This window comes from Moschus berezovskii, chromosome 6 (genome assembly GCF_049115385.1).
Source record: "Moschus berezovskii isolate FMDL1 chromosome 6, NW_MosBer_1.0, whole genome shotgun sequence".
Classification (NCBI taxonomy): domain Eukaryota; kingdom Metazoa; phylum Chordata; class Mammalia; order Artiodactyla; family Moschidae; genus Moschus; species Moschus berezovskii.
In genome coordinates, this window is record NC_142465.1 from 96107353 (window position 1) to 96130557 (window position 23205).

A 23205-nucleotide genomic window follows, 5' to 3' on the forward strand; every position below is an offset into this window, starting at 1 on the left:
GACCTTTCTCTTGTTGGTAACCGAGTTAAAAGGTATATAAGGCCTTGATAAGACTAATGAGTGGGGCACTCTCCATCCCCCTTCTGACATCTATGTCTTTCTCTGTCCTTTTAAACTGTAATAAAACTTCTGTCATACAAAAGCTCTGAGTGATCAAGCCGGGTCCCTGATCCTGAAGCTAAATCTTCAGAAATCACGAATCCGACATCATTCACTGTAAGCTATCAGTAGCTGGTTGTTGGTGGTCAGTTGCTAGGTCGCATCTGACTCTTTGCAGCATGCCAGGCTTCCCTGTCCATCACCATCTCCCAGAGTTTGTTCAAACTCATGTCCATTGGGTCGATGATGCCATCCAACCATCTCATTCTCGGTCACCCCCTTCTCCTGCCCTCAACCTTTCCCAGCATCAGGATCTTTTCCAGTGAGTTGGCTGTTTGCATCAGGTGGCCTAAGTTTTGTAGCTTCAGCTTCAACATCAGTCCTTCCAGTGAGTATTCAGGGTTGATTTCCTTTAGGATTGACTGATTTGATCTCCTTGTTCTCCAAAGATATCTTTGTTGTTGTTCAGTCGCTCAATTGTGGCCGACACTTTGCGACTCCATGGACTGCAACACACCAGGCTTCCCTGTCCTTCACTATCTCCCAGAGTTTGCTCAAACTCATGTCCATTGAGTCAGTGATGCCATCCAACCATCTCATCCTTGTCCAAAGGTAACCATGACTTATCAAATTGCTTCAGTCTATTCTTTTGTCTGATTCCTTTAGTCCCTGAGACTCTATTGGCTGCTAACCTGTTATAGAAATCCAGTGGGTGCTGGGTGTAGTAGGCATGTGTGTGATGGAAAAGGTGCCTGAACCTAAAATATCCCCTCATCTAGTTTCTGTTAGAAACTACTGACTTAGATTGCAAATATGCCAGTTTATATTCCTCTGTGGCTTTCATGAATCTTCAATTTCTGTTGCTTATCTGATTCTGACTCAGCACTTCATGGACCCTGCAGGTTTGCATATGTTCTACTTTTCTGGTCCTGGAGTTTCACCCAGGCATCAAGCACACTGGTGTCCCTATGACAACCAAGCCTGAGGAGGATGGAAACGAGGTACGGACATGCTATGGGAGAGAGTCGCCGCCTTCACGGCCGGCACTGATTGGAAAGAGAACAGTTGGCGGCTATAACGCTCCAACTTCAGGTCAGCAGCTTGAAGCCCTGAGCTGCCACCAAACCAAAGGACTTATCTGGATGGGGTTGGAGGAAACCAAAGAGAAAAGGATGAGATATCACAAGGGCATATGAGAAGGACATCTGTTTAGTGAACGTTTGAATGTGTAGCAAAGAGTGTCTTGTTCAGGGCTCATGAACTGGCTGATGCATTGGGAAAAGAATCCAATTTGATGCCTTTTATGACTTAGACTCTCTAGTTTGGTCCTGTCATTCTCCTCCTTTTGCTGTTTCTTTTTAAACTAGGCTGAGGTCCATGTTGATGTTATCTGTTCTGACCAAAAACCATTTGAGTTTGTTGCCCCAGGTCTACTGTGAACTTGAGATTTTTTAAATAATCCAAACTCTTGATCCTCCCTCTGCAGCCATCTTTGGCTTTCTTGGGGAAAGATCTTTAATTTCTCATTGCTTAGTTCCTCTCTAAACCTCAATATAATCCTAAAATGCCTTGGCAGTGAGGAGTCAGTCAGTTACCAGTTAGGATGACACTGTAGTTTTTATTTTATTTTTAAAATTGTCTTTCTTTATTTCTTTTAAAAATATTCATTTCTTTTTGGCTGTCTCAGGTCTTAGTTGTGGGGTGCAGGCTCTGTAGTGTGGTGTGTGGGCTTAGTTGCCCTGTAGCATGTGGGATCTTAGTTCCTGGACCAGAGAGCAAACCTGTGTTGCCTGCATTGGAAGGCAGGTTCTTAACCACTGGACCACCAGGGAAGTCCCTGAAACCATGGTTTTTTAAATTTAAAGAACATGGTATGCTCTCATGTTATGGGCTGAACTGTGTGTGTTCCCCGCACCACCCCATGCCCCCCTGCCCGAGTCCCCAACCCCTTGTTCTGTCTGTTAAAGTCCTTACCCTCAGTAACTCAGAATGTGAGTATATTTGGAGACTTTAAACAGGTACTAAGTTAAAATGTGGCTGTTAGACTGGGCCCTAATCCAAACTTATGGGTGTCCTTATAAGAAATGGAAATTTGGGCATATGAAGGGTGTGTGTATAGGGGGGGTGTTCCCAGGTGGCTCAGTGGTAAGAATCTGCCTGCCAATGCAGGAGACACAGGGTTGATTCCTAGGTTGAAAAAATCCCCTGGAGAGAGAAATGGCAACCCACTCCAGTATTTTTGCCTGGAAAATCCCATGAACAGAGCATCCTAGTGGGCTATACAGTTCGTGGGGTTGCAAAGAGTTGTACATGGTAGGAAGGCCACCATGTGCAAGCCAAGGGGGGAGGTCTCAGAAGAAACCAACAGGGCTGGCACTTTGACCTTGAACTTTTAGCACCAAGAATGTGAAAAAATAATTTTCTGTTGTTTAAACCACCCAGCCTGTGATATTTTGTTATAGCAGTCCTAGCAAACTAATACAAACCATTTTATGTAGGAACCTGCCATTCTGCATGTATCCTAGTGGAAGGAGAAGAGGAAGATTCTAATATTTTGTTTTTCTTTGCTTTTATCTACAAAAAGCCTTATGTAACAGTGTCTCCGTTTGTGCCAAACATCCTGTCTTCTTTTTTTTTTAGCACATGTCACTAAGCAGACTATATTCCAAGTCCCACTCTCCAGAGCTTCTTTTTTTTTTTTGTTTTAAAAAGACTGTTTATTATGATATACAACTGGTAGTTAAAGACAATCTAGTACATTTCTTGGTCTGCCTGTCACTCAAACCAAATGGCCCAGATCCAGTGCAAGCCTGAGGGACCCCAAAGATAATCTAGGTAAAAAGTAACCTAGGTCATCTTCCCTCATGATTTTATTTCCTATTTTCCCTATAGGTTCCTTTGCCCATATTGTATCCAAAATGAAGTACAGAGATAAATATAGTTACATGTGGAAGCTAAGCACGTACAGGGGAATGCAGGGGAAAGCTGAGCAAACAGATAATAACTTTGATCGACTTGAACAGTTATCTGAGCACCTTGGGTAAAACACTCCTGTGTGCTGTTTACGGCATCTGGTAGACTTTTAGTCAAAAATAATGTAATTGTTGATTTCAAAAAGAAAACTGCATCTCCTGTTCCAACATAGCATTTTGGCTCCTTCATCTTCAGACATTCCTGTCATTAAGATTATTAATTTATTCCCTTAGCAAACACTTTGAAAGCCTTATGTGATTCTTGACATTGAAGATTAGAAGAGTGTAGGAGACCTATGACCTGCCCTCAAGAGATTACAGTCTGGACGGAGGAGACAAACATAAACAGATAACTGCAGTGATGTATGTGGGGTCACTTCACCATACACAGATGATTCTGCATTAGCAGTTGCCAAAGAAAAAACCACGGGCATTCTTTATAGAGAATATTGCTGATATCCTCAATATAAAAATCACTCTAGATGAAAGAAATCATCCCTGAATATTCATTGGAAGGACTGATGCTGAAGCTGAACCTCCATTACTTTGGCCACCTTATCCAAAGAGCCGACTCATTGGCGAAGACTCTGATGCTGGGGAAGATTGAAGGCAGGAGGAGAATGGGGCGACAGAGGGCGAGATGGTTGGATGGCATCACTGACTCAATGGACATGAGTTTGAGCAAGCTTCGGGAGACGGTGAAGGACAGGAAAGCCTGGAGTGCTGTAGTCCATGGAGTTGCCAAGAGTCGGACATGACTGAGCAACTGAACAACAACTAGATGAAGATCTAGGAAGACGTTCCTCTGAGGAACCATGATGAATTCCACTCCCTCTTTCACTTTGATGGAAAGGAAATCCAGAACAAAATTTACAATGCAATTTTAGTAAATTTGTAGTGTGGATTGGTAGCTGAGGAACCCCCTGCCCCTTTCATCATCCCTCAAACACACACATACAGGCACTAGGAAGAAAGAATTGGACTAGGCTTTCTCCGTTGTCAGAACTATGTGAGAGAACAAGAAGTGTGGGGTAGGATGGGAGAAGGAAGTGAGGAACGCTGGGTGGAGGAGAGGTTGATGGGAGGGAGAGTTAAGGAGTTAGGACCTTGGAAAATCTGGTTTCTCATGTAGGATGAGAGAACTGCAAGGTTGGGCCAAGGGCTTAATTTCTGAATCAAGGGCTCGTCCCTTGCCTCTCACCCAGATACAGTCTCTAAAGCTTTGGCGGGTACTTCCTTGATGGCTCAGCAGCGAAAGAATCTACCTGTAATGCAGGAGACACAGGAGACACAGGCTTGATCCCTGGGTTGGGAAGATCCCTTGGAGGAGGAAATGACAACCCATTCCAGTGTTCTTCCCTGAAAAATCCCATGGACAGGGTCACAGAGTCAGGCACAACCGAGTGCCTAAACAGACAGAATAAGCAGATCTGTGATTTTGCAGGGCCTTCTATAAAGAGCTGTTTACATCAGGGAGGCTAGAGTATTTCCTGTGGGAGAGACAAGGGCTGTGGCTTTCATCCCAGTTCAGTGATGAGTGGCAGCTTCCTCTTGGAGATTCCCAGTCTGAGAGGAGCATCTACCCAGACTCCATGCACAGTTGAAGAAACGAGGACTGTCCACCCAAAAAAATAGTTCTCAGCAAACTTTGTGGGATAGGAAAACCAAAGGTACTTCTTTCTTGGGCCAGGACCTTAGGGCTTGACTGGAAACAGAAATTTCCTCATGATACTGTCAGTTCAGTTCAGTCGCTCAGTCATGTCCGACTCTCTGTGACCCCATGAATCACAGCACGCCAGGCCTCCCCGTCCATCACCAACTCTCGGAGTTCACTCAAACTCATGTCCACAGAGTCGGTGATGCCATCCAGCCATCTCATTCTCTATCGTCCCCTTCTCCTTCCGCCCCCAACCTTTCCCAGCAACAAAGTCTTTTCCAGTGAGTCAACTCGTCGCATGAGGTGGCCAAAGTATTGCAGTTTCAGCTTTAGCATCAGACCTTCCAATGAACACCCAGGATCGATCTCCCTTAGAATGGACTGGTTGGATCTCCTTGCGGTACAAGGGACTCTCAAGAGTCTTCTCCAACACCACAGTTCAAAAGCATCGATTCTTCGGCGATCAGCTTTCTTCACAGTCCAACTCTCACATCCATACATGACCACGGGAAAAACCATAGCCTTGACTAGACGGACCTTTATTGGCAAAGTAATGTCTCTGCTTTTTAATATATTATCCAGGTTGGTCATAACTTTCCTTCCAAGGAGTAAGCGTCTTTTAATTTCATGGCTGTAATCAGCATCCACAGTTATTTTGGAGCCCCAAAAAATTAAGTCTGACACTGTTTCCACTGTTTTTCCATCTATTTCCCATGAAAAGATGGGACCAGATGCCATGATCTTTGTTTTCTGAATGTTGAGCTTCAAGTCAAACTTTTCACTCTCCTCTTTCACTTTCATCAAGAGGCTTTTGAGTTCCTCTTCACTTTCTGCCATAAGGGTAGTGTCATCTGCATATCTGAGGTTATTGATATTTCTCCCAGCAATCTTGATTCCAGCTTGTGCTTCTTCCAGCCCAGCGTTCCTCATGATGTACTCTGCATATAAGTTAAATAAGCAAGGTGACAATATACAGCCTTGACGTACTCCTTTTCCTATTTGGAACCAGTCTGTTGTTCCATGTCCAGTTCTGACTGTTGCTTCCTGACCTGCATACAGGTTTCTCAAGAGGCAGGTCAGGTGGTCTGGTATTCCCATCTCTTTAAAAATTTTCCACGTCTCATTATGTGTCCTCCAAATCCATCTCTCATGTACCAATTTCATATTTTTGCCCATTTTACATTGAATACTTGCGCTCCTGGTTTTTCTTTTAGAGGAGCGCAAGTATTCAATTTTTACTTACTATTTCTGTTAATAAGGTCATTTTGAAATTCTTAAAAAAAATTAACTTTGTTCTAAGTAACTAGTACTTGTGAAACCATAGATTCTATGTGGTGTTTTTTTAATTATTGTTTTTTTATTATTTACTATTATTGTTATATTACTATTGTTAATATCTTACTATTAATATAATACTTAATATTATTATGCACAGGCTTTTCTCTAGTTGCAGTGAGCCGGGGCAACTCTTGATTGCGGTGCGCAGGCTTCTCATTGCAGTGGCTTCTCTTGTTGGTGATGCGTGGGCTTCAGGCATGTGGGCTTCAGTAGTTGCAGCTCCCAGGCTCTAGAGCACAGGCTCTGTAGTTGTAGCACACAAGCCCAGTTGCCCCAGGGCATGTGGGATCCGCCTGGACCAGGGATTGAACCCACATCCCCGGCATTGACAGGCAGACTCCTATCCGCTGCACCACCAGGGAAGTCCTGTGCTATATTTTTAAAAATGTACATAAAATACAAGTAAAATTTCAAATAAAGTGAATTTACATATCACTTAAAATCTCATGTACCAGTTTGAGTAACACTTTCATAATATATTTATTTTAAAAATTTTTGGTTATAAATTTAAGAAATGTATCTTCCTAAGCTACCTTGGTAACCCACTCCAGTATTCTTGCCTGGAGAATCCCATGGACGGAGAAACCTGGTAGGCTACAGTCCACGGGTCGCAGAGTCGGACACAACTGAGCGACTGAACGGAACGGAAGCTACCTTAGTTACTGTGTGGTGGATGCTGATGAGAGTGTGTGTAGGAAGGAAATACGGGTACAGGTGTGATGCTGTCAGGATGGATTTGGGGGTCTTGGGGTAAGTCTCGTTGGCTTCCCACCAGTAGAAGCCCTTTCTGGAGTTGGCGGTCCAGTCTCATTTAATGATGACTCTTCTGCTCCCGATTCTCATGGACACCTGCCCCCCACCCCGGGTTATTTGGGGGGTTCTGACACAGCGGAACTTGTCCAAGGAGCTCATCCTTGATTTTTCTGACTCTTAAGTGAAAACCCACAAATGTGTCACGTTATCTGGGAGAACACACAGGTTGGCATTTCTAGGTACCAGGGCTGCCAGATTGCCAGGTTTACATTTTCTATATTTTTATGAAATTTTGGCCTACTTTTGACTATATTATTTCAGGCCTGCCTAGCAGAACTCATGCATAAATAGACAGGCTTGTTTTTGCCCGAATCACTATGGTGATTGCAAAACCTTTTCTCAGCTTTGGCTGGAGACTCGGGGTAAGAAGGGGAGGTTTGGAGTCTGCCTGAGTCAACCCCTGTACTTCTTTCCATCCCTCAGGCCCCCTCTGGCAGGACCCTCACCTTTGGTTTCTTTACCTGTGCCAGCCAACTTGCTTACAAAGAGAAAGAGTGGCTTCTAGGAGTGAAGTCTTTTTCAAAAAGCTTTCAGAAGCAAAAATAGCCCATTTCTTTTCTGTGAGGACTCAGATTAATCGCTGATCTCTCTTTTTTTTTTCCATTTGCAAAGTTCAATTGCACCTTTCCTCACAAATGTGGTCTGAATGTGCACAGCTTGGGGTGGCCTAGAATTGTCACATATGGAAAATAAACTGAAAAGGAAGTTGGCTTAAGAAATTGGGAAGAAGCAATGGGCAATTCATTTTAGGACCGTAATCGGCCAGTGTTCGCGAGTTTTACTGTCGTACAGCAAAACCCACGGATACATTTCCCAGGCGATTTCTTAGAGATATTCCATGACTGCCTTGCCAGCTAAATACGGTGCACATTGAGAGCTGGCTGTTTAAGAAAGCCCAAGATTTTGTACAGTAAGGTTAAGAACTGTAATATTTTCTGTGAGCCAAACAATGGGAGGCTTTCCTTTTAGAGGAAGCACATTTTAATGGCAGAAGAGGAAGAATAACCCTGCATGTTTATTTTTTCAACAGTCAACCTGAACAGATTCAATTCAGCTAAAAAGCGTTTGCCTTCCATTTGCATTAAGCCTTTTCTGTTCTCCACTGTGAATTGGCCATACCCCTCTGCATCACTTTCTTAAACCGACTTCATTGGCTGATGCTCTGGGATATCACATGCTTTCAGAGAAGTAGAGAGATGGAGCTTTTAATTCTGCATACAGCAGGGGCCTAACTCAGAAGGGGATGATGCTCTCCCTCCACACCTTGACCTGCTGATCACAGTTGAAATGAAGTTGGCATCCTCTGTGGTCCTGGGGTGCAATTTTAGACTCCATCTTGGAGTGCCTCCACAGCAACCTCGTGCTTGTTCTGTGGGTTCTGAATCATTGCGTCATGTAACACAGTCCCTAGAATAATCTGAAACAGTGAGCAGTATCATTCTTGTTTTTTTTTTTTTTTCAGATTATGGTTAGCATTTTTAGCAATAAAGCATTTGTTAAAAATTCATTCTATTTATTTATTTACTCTCTTTGGCTGCCCTGGGTCTTTGCTGCTGTGTGCAGGCTTTCTCCAGTTGTGATGATTGAGTGAGTGAAGTTGCTCAGTCGTGTCTGACTCTTTGCGACCCCATGGGCTGTAGCCTGCCAGGCTCCTCTGTCCATGGGATTTTCCAGGCAAGAATACTGGAGGTGTTTGCCATTTCCTTCTCCAGGGGATCTTCCTGAGCCAGAGAACAAACATGGGTCTCCTGTACTGCAGGCAGACTCTTTACCATCTGAACAACCAGGGAAACCCAGTGACAAGCAAGAGATGCTCTCTCGTTGTGGTGCTTCTCATTGCGGAAGCCTCTCTTGCTGCGGAGCATGGGCTGTGAGGGGTGCAACTTCAGTAGTTGCAGCACATGGGCTCAGTCGCTCTATGGCATGTGGAAGCTTCTCAGACCAGGGATGGAACCTGTATCCCCTGCACTGGCAGGTAGATTCTTAACCACTGGATCACCAGTGAAGTCCTCATCCTTGTTTCTTTTTTAGCAAGGAAAGCAAAGCGTAGATAGGTTAAGCAACTTGCTCAAAGTATCACAGTTTGGAAATACCTGGTTCTGAAACCTGTTTTCCTTGCACACCATTGCAAACATTGATGGAAGTAGATGGTAATTTCAAACATGGTGTTCAAAGTACCCCTGGCCCCCAGATGTTTCTTCCTGTGCAAACTGACCAGAAACTCTCCTTTAATCAAAAGAAAGGCTTTGTCCAAAATGAAAATTCATTCATAAATGCAGAGAACAAATGAGTGGTTGCCGGAATGGAGGGGTGTGGGGGCCAAATAGGTGAAAGGATTAAGAAGTACAAATCTCCAGTTATGAAATAAGTCACCAGGATGTAATACATAGAATAAAGAATATGTAATACAGCATACAATAATAAGAACTTTTTGTATGGGGACAGGTGGTTACTAGACTTACCATGATGATCCTTTCATAATGTATGCAGATGTCAGATTGTTGTGTAGTACAGTCGCAATGAACATAGTATTGTACACAACTATATTTCAGTAAAAAAATAAAAAGAAATTGTGGGAAGGGGAGAGGTATATGGAAATTCTCTGTGTTATCTGCTCATGTTTTTCATATAAATGTAAAACTGTTTCAAAAGATAAAGTATTTTTTATTGAAATATAGTTGACTGACGATGTGGTGTTAGTTTCAGGTGTACAGTAAAGTGATTCGGTTATACACACACACACACATATTGTGTGTTAGTCACTTAATCGTGTCCAACTCTTTGCAACTGCATGGTCTTTAGCCCACCAGGTTCCTCTGTCCATGGGATTATCGAGGCAAAAATACTGGAGTGGGTTGGGTAGCCATTCCCTTCTCTAGGGGATCTTCCCAACCCAGGGATCAAACCTGCATCTCCTGTGTTGTAGGCAGATTAGTTACCATCTAAGCCACTAGGGAAGCCTATATATATATATTCTTTTCCTTTATGGGTTATTGCAAAATGTTGAATATAGTTCCCTGTGCTGTACAGTAGGTCCTTGCTGGTTATCTACTTTATATAAAGTAGTGAATATATGTTAATCCTGAACTCCTAATATATCCCTTCTCCCTTTCCCCTTTGGTAACCAAAGTTTGTTTTCTATGTCTGTGAGTCTATTTCAGTTTTGTAGATAAGTTTATTTGTGTCTTTTTATTTCTTAGATTCCATGTATAAGTGATATCATATGATGTTTGTCTTTCTCTGTCTCACATACTTAGTATAATCATCTCTAGGTGCCATCCATGTGGCTGCAAATGGCATTACTTCATTCCTTTTTAGGGCTGAGTAATTCAGAAAACTAAGATCATGGCATCTGGTCCCATCACTTCATGGGAAATAGATGGAGAAACAGTGGAAACAGTGTCAAACTTTATTTTTTTGGGCTCCAAAATCACTGCGGATGCTGATTACAGCCATGAAATTAAAAGACGCTTACTCCTTGGAAGGAAAGTTATGACCAATCTAGATAGCATATTAAAAAGCAGAGACATTACTTTGCCAACAAAGGTCTGTCTAGTCAAGGCTATGGTTTTTCCCGTGGTCATGTATGGATGTGAGAGTTGGACTATGAAGAAAGCTGAGCACCGAAGAATTGATGCTTTTGAACTGTGGTGTTGGAGAAGACTCTTGAGAGTCCCCTGGACTGCAAGGAGATCCAACCAGTCCATTCTAGAGGAGATCAATCCTGGGTGTTCATTGGAAGGTCTGATGCTAAAGCTGAAACTCCAATACTTTGGCCACCTCATGCGACGAGTTGACTCACTGGAAAAGACTCTGATGCTGGGAGGGATTGGGGGCAGGAGGAGAAGGGGACGACAGAGAATGAGATGGCTGGATGGCATCCCCGACTCGATGGACATGAGTTTGAGTGAACTCCGGGAGTTGGTGATGGACAGGGAGGCTTGGCATGCAGTGATTTCATGGGGTCACAAAGAGTCGGACACGACTGAGTAACTGAACTGAACTGAAATGAACTGAATAGTCCTTTGAGTATATATTTATAAAACACATCATTTTTATCCATTCATCAGTTAATGGGCATTGAGATTGTTTCCATAGTTTGGCTATTTTAAATAGTATTGCAGATAACACTGGGGTGCATGTATCTTTTCAAATTATAGTTTTTTCAGGATGTATGTACAGGTGTGGGATTGCAGAATCATATGGTAATTAAAAAAATTAAAGTCTAATTTTTTTTAAAAAAGGCTTCATCTTTCTTTATTGATTACTCCAAAGCCTTTGACTGTGTGGATCACAACAAACTGTAGAAAATCCTTCAAGAGATGGGAATACCAGACCACATGACCTGTCTCCTGACAAATCTGTATGCAGGTCAGGAAGCAGCAGTTAGAAGTGGACATGGAACAACAGACTGGTTTCAAATTGGGAAAGGAGTACCTCAAGGCTGCATATTGTCACCCTGCTTATTTAACTTAAATGCAGAGTACATCATGAGAAATGCTGGGCTGGATGAAGCACAAGATGGAATCAAGATTCCCGGGAGAAATATCAGTAACCTCAGATATGCAGATGACACCACCCTTACGGCAGAAAGTAAGAACTAAAGAGCCTCTTGAGGAAAGTGAAAGAGGAGAGTGAAAAATTTGGCTTAAAGCTCAACATTCAGAAAACTAAGATCATGGCATCTGGTCCTATCACTTCATGGCAAATAGATGGGGAAATAGTGGAAGCAGTGGCAGACTTTATTTTTTGGGTATCCAAAATCACTGCAGATGGTGACTGCAACCATGAAATTAAAAGATGCCTGCTCCTTGGAAGAAAAGTTATGACCAACCTAGACAGCTTGTTAAAAAGCAGAGAAATTACTTTGCCAGCAAAGGTCTGTCTAGTCAAAGCTGTGGTTTTTCCAGTGGTCATGTATGGATGTGAGAGTTGGATGATAAAGAAAGCTGAGCTGCGAAGAATTGATGCTTTTGAACTGTGGTGTTGGAGAAGACTCTTGAGAGTTCCTTGGACTGCAAGGAGATCCAACCAGTCAATCGTAAAGGAAATCAGTTCTGAATATTCATTGGAAGGACTGATGCTGAAGCTCCAATCCTTTGGCCACCTGATGCGAAGAGCTGACTCATTTGAAAAGACTGGGAAAGTTTGAAGGCAGGAGGAGAAGGGGACGACAGAGGATGAGATGGTTGAATGGCATCACCGACTCAATGGACACCAGTTTGAGTAAACTCCGGGAGTTGGTGATAGACAGGGAGGCCTTGCATGCTGCAGTCCTTGGGTTCGCAAAGGGCTGGACACGACTGAGCAACTGAACTGACCTAAACTGAGCTGAAGGCTGTTGAAGACTCTTGTTTATGCCCAATGTTTGTGGTTAGATTTATGATGGTTCTCAAGCTTGTTCTGGATACAGACATCAAAACGTCATGGTGCTTTTCTTGTGTAATACAATGAAATATGGTTATATTAGTTTTCCAACTCTGAAATAATTAGTTTTTGAGAAATGAGGGTAATAGAAATCAAGTATTAATTACCAGTGTGAGAGGGAGGGAACAGTTCGGAAAACAGGGATGAAAATGTGACTTATCTGAATTTATTTTATGAGTTTGTCTTTGAAAATATTTTGTTTTTATTACTATTCTTAAGAAGTTATTTTAGTCTATACTCTTAAAATAATGGTTGAAAAGTGAAAGTCACTCATTTATGTCCAACTCTTTGTGACCCCATAGACTATACAGTCCGTGGAATTCTCTAGGCCACAATACTGGAGTGGGTAGCCTTTCCCTTTTCCAGGGGATCTTCCCCACCCAGGAATCAACCCGGGGTCTCCTGCAATGCAGGTGGATTCTTTACCAACTGAGCTATTATTATATATTAATTTAATTAATAAAATATAAGCCGAAAAACTTATAAGCTTTCTCTAAAAAGTATTCTTGATTTATAGGCAGCTTTGAGTGAACTCCGGGATTTGGTGATGGACAGGGAGGCCTGGCGTGCTGTGATTCATGGGGTCGCAGAGAGTCGGACACGACTGAGCGAATGAACTGAACTGAACTGAACTGAAGTTTGTTTCTGCTATCCTCTTGAGATGCATGTCAGTGTAACTGTCTTTATACGTTAAACCCTAGCAGGATTAGCGGTTTAATAATGAAGTCCAGATACTCATTTTTGCCAAGTTTTCAAGTCATACTGTCTTTGTCCCTTATGGTTTTTAAAAACAGCTTTGTTTAGCTATAATTCCTACACCATACTTTCTACCCACTTAATTGTACATTGAATGATTTTTAATATATTCACAGGACTGTTCTGTCATGACCACAAAAATCTATATTAACTGTGTAGAACACTTCTAGGATCATTTTTCTTATTCACAAAATACATAACTTGAAAGTTCCTTTGGTGAAAGTCTGTTGGTGGTAAGCTCCCTCAGTTTTTGTTCCTTTGAAAATATCTTCATTTTACCCCCATTTTGAAGTGATAATTTTGCTAGATTTACAATTCTGGATTGACAGTTATATTCTGTCTGGCTCTGAAGTTAGTAATGCTCAGCCTTTGGCTTCCACTGTTGCCAATGAGGGGTGGGTTATGGGTATAATTATCATTCCTGGTAAATGACCTGTCTTTTCTCTCCATCTGTTTCGATGTTTCTTTTCTTGTTTTCAGTATTCTGTAGCCTTTTAAAAAGTGCCCCAATGTGTATCTCATGGTCTGTCCTGTTTGGTTTATGTGCAACTTCCTATTCATGTGTGTGTGTGTGTGTATACAGTGTATATACACTTTATCAATTCTGAAAATTTTTATACTGATTGTATCTTCAAACCTATCCCTTCTGTGTTTTTTTCCATTTTGTTTTTAAAAATCATTCAGCAACATTGTTTAATCATGTTCTTATCAAAACAAAATTTGCAGAAAAGTTCACAAATCAGACATCTTGGCACATTATCACTTGGTTATCCATTTTATTCATTTATTTATTTAAATTTTTTTAAAATTTATTTTTAATTGAAGGATAATTGCTTTACAATATTGTGTTAGTTTCTGCCATTCATTAACATGAATCAGCCATAGGTATACATATGTCCCTTCCCTCTTGAACCTCCTTCTCTCCTCCCACCCGATCCCATGTCTCTAAGATTGTCACCGAGTACCAGTTCTGAGCTCCCTGCATCATACAGCAGTCTCACTGGCCGTCTGTTTTAGATGTGATGATGTACATGTTTCCATGCTGTTCTCAATTCGTCCCTCCCTCTCCTTCCCTTCCTGTGTCCACAACTCTGTTCTCTATGTCTGTGTCTCCATTCCTGCCCTGCAAATAGGTTCATCCGTCCCTTTTACATTTTCAAACGTTCTCTTCTTCCGGGGCTCCATTGGATGCATGATAGAATCTCTCATTTCTCTGTTCTTTCATACCGTTCTAGTTTTCTTTCTGTGCAGTACTCTAGGTAATGTTTTCATATCTGTCTTCCAGTTTACCAGTTTGCTCTGCTCTGATGCCTCACCCATTCCCTGAGACTCCATCTTTACCCTATATGTGTTTTATTTCTAAATGTTGATTCTGCCTTAATTCCTCGTGGTGTTTTCTGATCGTCACTTCCTTAATCGTATTTTGGCCCAAATGCTTTAAAAGATTGTACCGTTTTATACATGTTCGTTTATGCTGTTGTTATGTTTCAGTCATTGAGTCTTGTCCAACTCTTTGTGACCCCATGGACTGCAGCACCCCAGGCTTGCCTATCCTTCACCATCTTCCAGAGCTTGCTCAAACTCATGTCCATTGAGTCTGTGATGCCATTCAGTCATCTCATCCTCTGTCGCCCCCTTTTCCTACTGCCCTCAATCTTCCCAGAATCAGGGCCTTTTCCAATGAGTCAGCTCTTCTCATCTGGTGGCCAAAGTATTGTTTATGCTTTGTATCTAATAATTATAAAAGCCAAGTCTTTGATGTCCTAAAACCGTTGTCTGGCTTTTCTGCTCATACTCACAGTGGGTTGTATGGTCTCTATTTTGGCCATCTCTGTTTCTGAAGTCTCATTACTTTGAACTTAAATTAGATCCTAAATCAGGGATATATTTCTGAATTTTTTAAAATTTATGTGTCTTGTAGCCTGTATTCCTTGACAGGAATATTAGCTCCCCAAGATTAGGAACCCTATCTTATTCACACTGTATTTTCAGTATCCTGAACAAGACCTGATAAGTAGAAATTACTCCATCTTTGTGTATTTTCTCATCCCCCTACCCAACACACATACACATGCTCATACTTTGTCATGAGCTACCATTGATTCTGCTTCCCAGGTGACTCAGTGGTAAAGAAACCACATGCCAATGCAGGAGATGCATGTTTGATCCCTGGGTTGGGAAGATCCCCTGGAGAAGGAAATGGCAACCTACTCCAATATTCATTGTTCATGCCTAGGAAATCCCATGGACAGAGAGGCCTGGCAGGCTCCACTCCATGGGGTCGCAGAAGAGTTGGACACAACTTAGTGACTAAACAACAGCAGCAGCCATTGATTGTAATTCAATAATGCTGCTCTAAATTCACTTGTTTGGTCATATACATATAGTGCACTCAGCTTCTAAGATGGGAAAAAATGTGCCAAGTATTTTCAGGTCATATTTCCTTATATTTTTCCAATTTATGCCTCTGAGATGGGTGCTTTTAAATACAAGTTACTATTGATTTTGGATCAATAAGTGCTTGAAATTGCAAGCTTAAGACGTTTGCCCTCATGGCTGAAAGGGTAAATGCAGTTGAGAGTTCCTTACTTAATCCTGAAAATAATTTCATGTGTTTTCTGAAGAGACTTTTCTAAGTCACAGTAAGTTGTTAAGATCCTCAGTGTAAATGAGGTAACGAACAAACATTGCCTTATTAAGCTTAGAATGATTTAAAATATAAAGATTGAATCCTACAGTCTTGAAAAAATGTTTGTGATTAAGTGGACTGCTTCAGGAGCACAGAGAAAATATGACCAAATCAATAATACATTTATAAAACTGATATTTACCCAGGAAATTTTGCATTTAATCTCTAAAACAAGAGATTTGAAACAGTCTTATCAGGCTCACACTTAACTTGGAATTGAAAATTATAAACTATTTCTCATTCTGAAGTCTGAACTTTGTATGCTACATCTTCTTTAGGTATTTATAAAATGCCTATGCAGAGTAGTAAGTTCAATTCAGTCACTCAGTTGTGTCCAACTCTTTGTGACCCCATGGATTACAGCATGTGAGGCTTCCCTGTCCATCACCAACTCTGGGGGCTTGCTCAAACTCATGTCCATCAAGTCGGTGATGCCATCCAACCATCTCATCCTCTGTTGTCCCTTTCTCCTCCTGCCTTATCTTTCCCAGCATCAGGGTCTTTTCTAATGAGTCAGTTCTTTGCATCAGGTCACCAAAGTATTGGAGCTTCAGCTTCAGCATCCCTTCCAACAAATATTCAGGACTGATCTCCTTTAGGATGGACTGGTTTGATCTCCTTGCAGTCCAAGGGACTCTCAGTCTTGTCCAACACAGTCAAAAGCATCAGTTCTTTGGCACTCGGCTTTCTTTATGGTCCAACTCTCACATCCATACATGACTACTGGAAAAACCATAGCTTTGACTAGATGGGCCTTTGTCGGCAAAGTAACAGTTGAGTCTCAGAAATTAAGCATTTTTCTCAATTTAGTTGCTTGCATACATAGGGCACTTGACAATAACCTCCACACTATAAAGTAGGCATTATCATTTATTAAGGTCATAAAAGATAACGATAATAAGAACCCTGGAATGAATCCCTTAAGAAAAATCGTTAGGCCACTAGGGAAGTGGATTTAGGGAAATGATTTTAGGAACTAAGTGCTATGTATGTTATTAATGAATTGTATGGTAGTGGTGGCAGTTTAGTCTCTGAGTCATATCCAACTCTTGTGACTCCATGGACTGTAGCTCACCAGGCTCCTCTGCCCATGGGATTTCCCAGGCAAGATACTGTGAGTGGGTTGCCATTTGCTCCTCCAGGTTATCTTCCTGAGCCAGGGGTCGAACCTGTGTCTCCTGCATTGGCAGGTGAATTCTTTACCACTGAGCCACCAGGGGAGCCCAATGAATTGCATGTTTACCTTCAAAGTATCATTCATGAACTTGTAACCTGTTATCAGAAGCAGTGTGTACTGGAACATAAATAGCTTTATAAAACATTTTGAAGACCCTACGAAGATCACAAATGACTAAAGTGTTTCTACCTTTTTCTTCCCTGAAAAATTGGAAGTAAGGCCATTGGAAATTCTACTTCATTAACAACTGTGTGTTCTCTGCATTTCATCCAGTGAGAGTGATTTTATGGAACCACTTTTTAAACAAGGATTTTCAAGCCTTTGGAGAACTTCCAGATCCTTTGGGTACTTAACAGGAAGAGAGTCAGGGACTGAATTATCTGTGTCAGTGCTTCAGTGCTGTCTCATCCTCATTTTGGAGTCTCAGCTTCTAACTCCCTTTCTGGTGTTTCTTCCCTGTGCTTTATTCTTCCTGACACCTAGAGTATACAGGTGATGAGGACAGATCGAAAGTTTCTTCACCTCCCACCAGGTGAACAGTATCTGAAGTAGCCTGCAAGAAGACATTATGCATTTCTGAAAATATCAAGACTCTTGGGAGAAGTTTCTACTTGGACTAGTAGAGTAGGGAATCATATTATGTTTGATTTCATGAGTAATGACATGCTTAAGATACTAGTAAAAATTCAGGAAATGCTTATTGAATGAAAGACTCATTTTTAAAAATTTATTTATTTTTAATTGGAGGATGATTGCTTTATAGTATTGTGTTTGTTTCCACCATATATCAGTGTGAATCAGCCTGAAAAACATATTGAATGAAGTTATTACATGTGGAAAAAGGGTGAGGTTGTAACTGGCTACCTTGATGCCAGGTATAAAGTAAAAGCAAATGTGTTTTTGCTGTTAAAGTACCTGAATTGTCTTCCAGAATTTTATTCAGAGATTAAATCTTTAAACCAGAAGTTGTAAATGAATGAAAAAAAATGTGAAAACTGAAACAAGGAGCCAGTGTAGGTTGGCTTAAAAAATAAATATACACTGAGTGAGTATCAAGTTTATAGCTCTACAAATGACTAATGAAATCGCTGCCACAATAACACAGAACTGAGCCTGGAGAATATCCAGGTAGACTTGATTACATTACATTTCCTTTATATAATTCTCCAAACCCAGCTTGCCTTCCTTTCTATTCAGATATTTCCCTCTGGATGAGATTCAGTTGTGCTTTTTTTGACTTGTCCTCACATTTGCCTGTTAAGAGTCCCTTCAAGCACCAATGTCCTTTTCTTCAACACTTTCAGGCAAATGGACCTTTTTTAAGATATTAGGCTGCTGATAAAGTCTCCTCTACCCCTCTTTCTTTTGTGTTGACTGTGCTAAGGTTTTTCACTGTTTTCCTGTAAGTTCTTTCCCTTCCTTCTAAGGCACTAGAAATATGATACAGGCCTATTACCTTCCAGCCAAATGTACTGGAAGAAATTGTTCAAAGCAAAATGTGCATGAAAGGAAGGATCATTATGAGTACTGACATCTACCTCCCATGCTTGGTGAATAAAGAAATGGAATTCATAAGCGAAAAAAAAGAAAATAAAATTTTTTGATGTGGCACTTCAGTGGCAGCTTCGTTGGTAATTATGGGACATTAAAAGCTTCAATAATTATCACCACTATTAATAATAATGCCACCTGAACAACCAGTCACTCTAACCCAGTCATCTGGAAAAATCATGGCAGCCTCTTATCTAATTATCACTTTGAGCTTTTATCCACAATGCACATTAATCTGAATTTATCGACTTTTTGGTTTTAGGGCATGCAAGATGGCAACTACAGCATCACAAATTTTGTAGAAGATTAAAACTGCTAAACCTTTTTTTCAATGACTAAAATAAAATTATTTTGTAATTGATGTTATATCTCCGTCATTAATGAAACATTGCTCAGAATTTGGAGTGATAAAATAATAATGATAACAAAAACAACAATAATAGCAGCTCCTGTTTGATGAGTGCTTCATGTGTGTCAAGCACAAGGTTAAATGATTTACATGCATTGTCTCATTTGCTTTTCTACCTCAAAGTAGGTATTATCTCCATTTTACAAGTGAAAATTGAAGCTTAGTGAGTTTAACTTGCCCAAGGCCACTTAGCTAATACGTAGAACAGAAACCTCAGTCTGGATCTGATGGCACAGTCTAGCCTTTGGCCACATTGCTGTTCTGTGTGTGTGTGTGTGTGTGTGTGTGTGTGTGCGTGTGCGTGCGCGTGCGCATGTGTGCACACATGTAGGGATTGTCCATATACCCAGCTCAACTGCTCATGAAATACAATAGACATTTGTTAGCACTGAGACACTTGCCATTGCCGAAACAGGTTTAAATCTAAAAGACACAGTTTTGGTTACTGAGTAATTTCTTAGGGGCACCATGTCTCTGCCTTGGAAGATGTCATCAACCACTTGATGATGCCAACTGGGATAACCAGTTATCACTAATTAGGGCCTTTCCTCAGGCATCCCTCTTTGAGAATTTTAGACATACAGACATATAATTCAGCAATTATGTTATGGAGATATGAAAAAACAACTCTTCCATCCATATATTTATGATTTGTCATTTTCCGTATGCAGGTGTTTCAGTTTCTAAGAACTATTGTTTTGTTTCACTGATGAAAAATCTGATGTACAGGCAGTTTAAGCAAGTTACCCTAAAGTGTAAAGACTATAACTGGCAGAGCTGGGGTTGTAATCAGACCACTATACCACAGAGCACATGACCTATGACAGGGGAGTCAGTGGTGAGAAGAACTCTCTAATCCTCAGGAATGTAGAAGTTCAGTTCAGTTCAGTTCAGTTGCTCAGTCATGTCCGACTCTCTGCGACCCCATGAATCACAGCACACCAGGCCTCCCTATCCAAAGATATAAATAGCAGTTCTCCGCTTTAGTCAATGAATAACCAATGAATTAATTTTCCAAATCAGAGCTTCATTGTGCAATAGAAACTTCCAATAGATTGTGGGGAAACTTCATTTCTTGTGATAATTTGCTTATTGGTAAAGTCTTGGGGCTTCCCAGGTGGCTCAGTGGGTGAAGAATCTGCTTGCAGTGCAGGAGACACAGGTTTGATCCCTGGGTTGGGAATAACCCCAGGGAATGGCAACCCATTCTATTATTCTTGCCTGGAGAATCCCATGGACAGAGGAGTCTGGCAAGCTATAGTCCATAGGGTCAAAAAGAGTCAGACGTGACTGAAATGACTTCGCATACATGAAGAGTCTTGAACTATTGAAGGTGAGGCTGACAGTAGCGCCTGCTGAATTCCTACCTTTAAGCTTAACATGGCTTGAAATACTACACCTGGATAATTCGTGCCAAAACAAGCACTTTCAAGCCAGAATTTCCCAGATATTTAGCTTAAAGCAGTGGCCAATAAATATTTACTTTGTGCTGCTATTTTTTCAAATCCATTCTTCACTTATATGAGTGTACATGGTTTACATAACCCTGATAAAACAAAGTTTGTATGTCTTCAAATGGTATCTTTCAATCAGATACTCTCGTGAGGTATCTTAGTGTGTTTGTGCTGCTGTAAAAAAGTATCATAGACAAGGTACTTATAAACAAGGGAAATTTATTTCTTATGGGTCTGGAGGCTGAGAAGGCCAAGATCAAGGTGTTGACAGATCTGGTGTCTGATGAGAGCTTGCTTCTGGGTTCATGTGTCCTTACTTGGCAGAAGAGGTGAAGGAATCTCTGGACTCTCTTTACCAGGGAACTAACTCCATCATAAAGGCTCCATCCTCAAGACTTCATAACCTCCTAAAGACCTTGCCTCCAAATACCATTGCATTGTGAATTTTTTTTCAATATATGAATTTTGAGGGGACACAAACATTCAGTTTACAATGTGAGGTCAAATTATAAATAAGGCAGTGAAGATGAAAAAAAAAAAAAACGAAAAACAAAAACCAAGAGCTAAAAGCCAGAATAGAGATCAAGACATATTAGTTTTGATAATTGGGTAAAGACAGAGTTTATTACTTCATTTATTTATTTCCAAACTCAAACTGTCCCACAAAGGATTTGAAGTGGCTTATACAAAATTCATAAACAAGCATGTTAAAAACAACAAGAATTTTTAAGTAAAAATATCACGTAAATATACATTAGAAGATCAAGGCAAAATTATAGGCAGGATTAAGAGTTTGAGGTAATGATGCATCTCAGTCAGTTTTTAAATTGCTATATATGAAAAGGTAAGAATTTATACTCCTGAACTAACTACATTGGGTATCTCTACCAGCTAATTTGTCTGGGTAGATGCAGGCTTCATTGGGCATTCCAGTATAATTTTTAGTACATGTGTGTTACAACATTGTTCTGAAAAGCACAAGCCTACTCATTCACAGAGCAAAAGCTGGACAGACATAAAATCAAGAGATGATGTCACAATCTTAGTTAAAACATCCATTCAGCCTCATTTACTTTTTTTTTACTTTTGTAGACTGGGAATTTTCCATTGGAAACTGCATTGTGATTGGGAGTGCAGTAGCAACACGGACTTATTTAGCTACTGTGCATTTGCCCGCATTAGACATTGTCAGAAGGATTGGCAGTGGAATGATTCAAGTGGGTGCTTACTGGGAACCACCCACACTCCCCCACCTACCTCACTATGGCCATCAGTTCCACCACCAGGCTGGAGGGACTTGAGGAGCCACCAGTGATCACTAATGGAAAGTACTTTGTGTTCCTGCAGTACAGTCAGCAGACAACTGTTTATTACTGTTGCTGTTATCTTTATCATTATCATTATTTTTGAATGGAGTCAGGAAGGAGGAGGAGATGAGGAGGAGAACGGGGATAGGATGACGATGGTAGATGTCACACAGGAGAACAAAGAGGAGGAAAATAACAGCCGAGGGAGGAAGCACTGATCAAAGGAGAATAGAAGGGGAAAGAGAAAAACCAAGAATGAGATCGAAACTGATGGGAAAGAAACAGATTTGAGGTGGGGAACCAGAGACAGAATCAGTTTGACATCTCTGTTTGTCCCGTTATGATCCTACTAATTCCTGTGGATGCCAGCTTGTTCATTTCTGGGATAATGGGGGAGGATAAGCAATGAGACCTCAGAGGTCACTGCCTCGGTCACTCTTTGGTAACTCCAGCCTCTAGGAACCTGTAGGCAGCTGTGACCGCTGTGGGAACAAAGTGCGGGGGAGGAGGAAAAGTCTCAGTTTATTGGTGACTCATTCTGGCACCGACTTGGCCTTCTGAAAGTAATTTTACTCCACTGGGCTGAACCTCGTCATAATTAATAACAGGATACCTGTTTATAGAGTTGGTCCAGTATTATCAACAAAGTGCTGCCTCAGGCAGAGGCTGGCAAGAAGAAACAATGGCAGCAGAAAAAGAAAAGGGAAACAAGAAAAGGGAGAGAGGACAGCAATAGCTTCCAACATTCTTTGGGTTGTAGGGGCCTTGCAGGGGGGCAGTTTGTGGGTTCATATGTATAGTGCAATTGAGATTTTATGAAATTAATACTTCACTGCCTATTAGGTACCAGACAGAGTGCTGAATGCTTTTTCTATGTAACTTGTGTAATCTCTTCAACAGTCCTGGGCAGCAGCTGTTACTATACTTCTTCAACTGAGGCTAGGAAAATAGCTTGCTTGATATAACAGGTTTGAACTCAGGTCTACAGGGCTTGAATAAATGCTTTGAACTTTAAAATAATTGGACAATCTAGACTATACTTAAAGAGACATAGCTCCAGTGTTCTTGCCTGGAGAATCCCAGGGACGGGGGAGTCTGTGGGCTTCTGTCTATGGGGTCACACAGAGTTGGACACGACTAAAGTGACGCAGCAGCAGCAGCAGCGCATATAAAAAAACAAGCAAATTTTCTGCTGGAGTCATTGCCTCTTTTTTCTAGTGTCTAACTGTCTTAAAATCCCAATGTGCCAATCTGTCTTTCAGACTTAGAAGATACTCAAGGATTCTGGGGTGGGAAGAAAGTGGAAGGAAATGAACTTCAAAGTTAGAAATCTGGCCTTGGATTTTATCCTCACAGTTAGGCGTCCTTGTGTGTATTTAGTGCGTGTGGGTGTGTACTTAGTTGTGTCCAACTTTATGGCCCCGTGGACTGTAGCCCACCAGGCTCCTCTGTCCATGGAAATTTCCAGACAAGAATACTGGAGTGGGTTGCCGTTTCCTTCTCCAGGGGATTTTCCTAACCCAGGGGTCAAACTTGTGTCTCTTGCATTGGCAGGT

General features: G+C 41.2%; 1 pseudogene; it reads left to right on the forward strand.

The window, feature by feature from the left end:
- Nucleotides 1–1067: 1067 nt before the first annotated feature.
- Nucleotides 1068–21867, forward strand: LOC148777691 (uncharacterized; annotated as a pseudogene).
- The last annotated feature ends 1338 nt before the right edge of the window (nucleotides 21868–23205 follow it).